The following is a 6,000-nucleotide window of genomic DNA, read 5'->3' on the forward strand; positions in this document are numbered from 1 at the left end:
AAGTTGTGGCAGTTTCAAAATGGCTATAATGTCCTCCAGTCCTGATTTTGTGGGGGGGAAATGGCTATAATGTGTTTAGCAGGGTGGCTGGCAACAGACTGAGCGCTAAATAAGTGTCCTATTTAGCTATTTAGGTTGAAGGAATTAAGTCCACCAGTCCTGAGGTGCCTAGAAATTGCTAATAGTCGACCCCTCTTTCACCTACACAACAGCAACTCCAAATGGCTCAGCCTCACTTCTAGACACTTCTAGAAAATGGTCAAGGTTTCAGCTGCTCAAAGCCAGCCTGAGGTGGCGATGGCGGGGCACCAGGAGGGCGGTGAGCCCCCACCCGCCAGCCAGGAGCACCCACCCTAATCCCAGTGGGGTCTCAGGAGTCTTCCACAGCAGCTCCAGCTCTCTGCTTTGAAGCTAGTTTCTCTTCCAGATTTGGGCGTGGGCTGGGTGTCCTGCCCCATCCTCCTCCTGAAGGGGACTAAGGGCTCTTACCAAAATGGCTGCACCAGCTCCTTTCCAAAGGTCTGCAAGGAGGGTGGGCTAGATGGACTGGCATCTCCCAGGTGTGTTTGAGATGTTGCCTCTTGCTCAAACCACTGTTCCCAGCGCTGGTTGCGAATGTTTGAAAGTCCAGCCTTTGAGCAGCTTACCTGTATCTGAAGACTGGACTCCTTCCTAAACGCCCAGCCATGTTTACAGTCCCACTTAAAGAATCTGTTATCCTAAGGGTATGTGCACAAATTATTGTAGCATCATTTATACTGCGAACGCTAGAAACAATGTCCAACAAGAGGGAATTCCATGACTGGATCATATCCCCTGATATCATGGAACACTGTATATTAAATGATGTATATTTATTGACATGGAAAGATGTCCTTGATATAGTAATGTGTGGAAAAACAACTTTTAAAAAGTTATCAGGGGCAATTCACAGTGGCACATGCCTGTAATCCCACCAATTTGGGAGTCTAAGGCAGGAGGATCACTTCAGCCCAGGAGTCAGAGAACAGACTGGACAATATAGCAAGACCCCATCTCTACAAAAAATTTTTAAAAATTAGCCAGGCATGGTGGTGCAGGCCTATAGTCCCAGTAACTAGGGATGCTGAGGCAGGATCACTTGAGCCCAGGAGTTTGAGGTTACAGTGAGCTAGGAACATGGCACTGCACTCCAGCCTGGGTGACAGGGCAAGACCCCCATCTCTAAAAAAATAAATAAATAAAAATATCAGTGGTTTGCTATCAAATAAAATTCATATATTTATGTGTCTATGTCAGAGAGTGTACCAAAATGTCAACACCAGTTATCTCTGGGTGGGGTGATTTTGATTTTCCTTTTTATGTTTATATTTTCTAATTTACCAAATAAACATGTATTACTTATATACATTTTTTAATTAAAAAAATTAAACATCAGTTCCCCGGGAGGACATAACCTGATAAGGCTGAGGTTGCCAAGTGGCAATCGGAGGACCATATTCAGTGCAGGAACATGCTTTGTTTAATCCTCACTATAAATTCCCAAGAGACTGTATTAGGGAAGAAACAAGCTTTGAAAAAAAATCACAGTTAAAAATGTGGAAAACAAAGACCACAGAGTGTGAGGTCCAGTCGTGGAGGGAGCTCCAGGCTCACCATCCACGCAGGACAAGAAGGTCTCAGGAGGGGTTTTCAGGGAAATGTGGAATTGCTTTGGGAGAAACTAGGCTGGTGGTCCTCCACCTCCCGTCCTGCTGAGTAGAAGGCAGTGTCAGCAAGTGTGCAGAGGCTGGACACATATGGAGTGACCCAGGGAGCTAATGAACCCTGTGGAGAACAAGGAGTTCTCATGCCCAGACAAACCGCAAGAAAACAGAAGCTCACAGGGTCTCAGTCTCTTCTCCAAAAATCAGAAGAAACAATTGTGAGCAAATTAGCAGTCAGGCAAATAGGGATTCCTGAACACAAAGGATTTACAGACCAGCAAAAGTCAGCAGGCAATTAAAGAAAGCCAGCACTCTGGAAGAAAGATAAAAGCTAACAAGGGGGGGAAATTAACAGAACCAAGACTTTAAAAATAATTAATAGTCCTAGAAAGAACACAGAAGACTCTGCACCCACTAAGCAACAACCCCTTATGAGAAAGAAGCAAATAGGGGTCTTGGTAAATAAATACAAGTATATAAGTAGAAAAATGGTTTTTTTAAGACGCTGAGTTAAATAGCAAAATGAAGAAGGCCGAAAAAATACAGCAGTAAGCTAAAAGATGGAACTGAGAGTTCGTCCCAGAAAACAGCCAGAAGGACAAAGGGAGGTTGTGACATGGAGGACACATCCAAAAGTTATCATTCCAGAAAGAAAGAAGAAAATGGGAGGGGAGGGGGAATAACCAAAGCAGTAAGAAAAGAAAATTTCCCAGTGCTAAAAACACAAGTCTTTTATATCTGTAAATATAGCTGATTGCGTTGTGATAACAAAGCACTCCCAAATCTCAATGGCTTAAAAACCACAAAGGTGTATTTCTCACTCAAGCAAACTATCTGTTGGCTGCGTGTCTACAACAGGTTGCAGTGGGCTCTGCTGGTTGAAGTCACCCCAAGACTCAGCCTGGTGACAGAGCAGTCACCACCTTGCATGTTGCCCATCCCAGTGGTAGAGGGGAAGAGAAGAGCTCAAGAGAGTCTCACGTTGTCAATTAAATGGTCTGGCCCAGAAGTGACATGTACTTGCAGCTCCTTGGCCAGAACTAATTACATGGCCCCACCCAAACATAAGGAAGCCAGGAAGTCCAATCTGATCATATAAACAGAAAACAATACAGCCAGAAATACTTGAGAAATGGTGCCTGAAGACTATAACTTTGGATTTTAAATGTCCCCTGTAAGTGCAACCCCAGGAATGACTCTCCAAAGCATTGTGCTAGGTCAAAGAGGTCAGACTGTTTGTCCATTAATGTGACCTTCTGGAAAAGGCAAAACAACCAGGACAGAAACCAGATCACTGGCTGACAGGAACTGGGGGCAGAGGAAGAGGGACAATGAAACTGACCACAGAAAGGCACAAGGGAACTATTTAGGGTGATGAAAACATTCTGTCTGTTGATTGTGGTGTGCAGGTTATGTGACTATGCAAATTTGTTGAAATTCACAGAACAGTACACCTAAAAAGAGTGAATTTTATTGTATATAATTTGTACCTCAATACATTTTGGAGCATAAAAGGTTAAACGGTTTTTTTATCCATAGCCATATTTGAAAGAATTACTAGAGGCTATTCTCTCCAACAAAACAACAATGAAATTTGAATAAGAAAAAGATATGGAATGCAAGAAACAGTGTAGAGCAAAAAAAAAAAACAAAAAACAAAAAAAGGGTTTTAAAATTATGATAAAAAAGAGTTTTTAAAAATAAAACCTTACTAGCAAACCAGAACTAGTTACACAGCCCTACTAACGACCTCCCCAGAAGTAATCACTTTCAAATTTTTTAGTTATTACTTATAGCAGTTATTTCCAAATTTTTAAAAATAATCATATATATTCTAGAATCATCAGTTTTAGATATCACCTATTGACTTATTTGTTGGAATTGTTAGATTTACTTTCTTTCTTTTTTTTTTTTTTTTTTGAGACAAAGTCTCACTCTGTTGCCCTGGCTAGAATGCCAGGCTGTCAGCCTAGCTCACAGCAACCTGAAACTCCTGGGCTCAAGCAATCCTTCTGCCTCAGCCTCCTGAGTAGCTGGGACTACAGGCATGTGCCACCATGCCCAGCTAATTTTTTCTATATATTTTTAGTTGGCCAATTAATTTCTTTCTATTTTTAGTAGAGACGGGGTCTTGCTTTTGCTCAGGCTGGTCTCGAACTCCTGACCTTGAGCAATCCGACCGCCTTGGCCTCCCAGAGTGCTAGGATTACACTCCTCAGCCACTGCGCCCGGCCCAAAAGTGTGTTCTTGAGCCAAGTTGTACACTATGATTTCTTTTTCTTTATTGTTGAACATATTTTTTTCATTTTTTAGTCCTGATTAAAGACATGTATCAAATTTTTGTTTTTCCTGGAGTTAACAATTGCCTCACTTTTTCCCCATTTGCTTTGCTTTTTTGAACCTGCAGTTAAGTCTCCTCATACCACAAAATAGCTGTGTTAATTATCTCTCAATATAATTTTCACAGTTAGCCCTGTCAAATCTTATCTGTCCCAATTTTTCTGCCTTGAGTTTTTTGTCCTACTTCTCTAATGAGAACTAGTTATTCTCTAGGCCTAATGCATAGCTGTTGTCTTGGGACTTCCTTTTATCATCCTAGGAATTCACTTCATTTCTCTTGTGTCAAATCTACTATGTCTTAGATCCTTTGCCTTTGTCTTTCTTGGTGTATTTCCTTGTTTTGCGGGAGTATATCCTCCAGAGGGCTTTTCAGAAAGGCCAGGGGAAGAACTTTTGAAACCTGGCATATCTAAAAGTGCTTTCACTATACTTGCACATTTATTGCATATTCGTTGAGGTAGAGGAATAAAGTTGAAAATCATTTGTCCTCTGAATTTGAAAGGTATTGTCTTGTTGCTTTTGAGTTGGCTGATGTCATTCTTATGCTAGAGGCTTTGTATGTGACCTTTGTATGTTTTTTTCTCTGGGAGCTTTAGAAGCTTCTTGTTATTACTGGTGTTCTGAATTTCATGATTATGTGCCTTGGTGTGGGTCCTCTTAAAATTATTATTGTTTTATTTTATTTTTTGTGCTTGTTTTTTGTCTTGTTTCATTTTTTTTTATAAGAACTCTTAACAAACCTCTTAAAATTAATGGGCCTCTGTGGGCTATTTTGACCTGGAGGTTCATGTTTTCATTTGAAGAATATTTTGTTATATTATCTAATTATCTAACCTTTTATTTTTTCTATTTTCTTTCTGGAACTTCTATTAGATATTGGACCTGTTGAATAAATTCACTATTTTTTTTCTTTTTTCCTTTTTCTTTGAGACAGGGTCTCACTAAATTACCTGGGCTGGTTTCAAACTCCTAGCCTCAAGTGAATTTTTACTATATTTTCTGATGTTTGTCTTTCTGACCTACTTTTAGGAAAATTTTACCAACATTTCTAATTATGCCTCAACATTTTTTAATTATGCCTCATTTCGAAAAATTTTTTGGAGATCTTTCTTATTTTCTGAGTGTTCCTTTTTTAAAAAAGAGAGAAAACATCCTATTCTTGTTTCATGGATACCATATTGTCTCTTATCTGTCAATAGTATTTTGGGTTTATTTGAACTTATCTTTTGCTCCCTGCGTTGTTTATATTTCTATTTCTTTTTTTCTCTTCGTTTGTTTTGACCTCTTCATGTTGGAAGCTTTCCTCAGAAGTCTGGAAAGGAGCCCATTGGGATGACTGATAGGAACAGAGTGTAGGGCAGGAGCGAGGCCCATCAGCTGGTGAGTCAGCGGCTGGCCAGGCAGCTTCTTGGCTGGAGGCTCTGGAACATCAGTACCTGGTGTCTTCTCTGCGGGTGGTTCCAACTGTCCAGGGGAGGACCCCGAGTGGCCTTCCGGACAGGTGTGAGTCTGGCTGCTGAGTCCCTGGGGCAAAGCCAGGGAAGGGGACAGTAATCTTGCTGTTTGCTCTGCCCTCCGCCACTAAACCTCTCTGCAATCTGCCCCTGGCAACTCACTCCTGGTACTCAGTGCCCACTGTCCCCAATTCTACAGCCTCTCTGATTTAATTTCTCCAGAAACTAAACCTGGAGTGAGAGAGGGGTCATCAGTGGAGAGTGCAACAGTTGGGTCAAATCTTCCTCCACTGTGCAAGGCTCTTTTCTGTTCCTCCCTCCTCTTTCCCACTTTCACATGTTTGAGGCTACAGATGTTGCCTTATTTCACTAAATATGGCTTTTCTGCTTCTGTTTCTTGTTTTCTTGTACTTTCAGGGCAATTTTGGAGAAAAAGAAAGGGGTGAACATTTTACCATAGTAAACTAACCTCTAGTTTTTTGGGTTTTTTAAAATTTTGACTTATTTGCTAATATTTTAAA

This window comes from Microcebus murinus, chromosome 22 (assembly GCF_040939455.1).
Source record: "Microcebus murinus isolate Inina chromosome 22, M.murinus_Inina_mat1.0, whole genome shotgun sequence".
Classification (NCBI taxonomy): Eukaryota; Metazoa; Chordata; class Mammalia; order Primates; family Cheirogaleidae; genus Microcebus; species Microcebus murinus.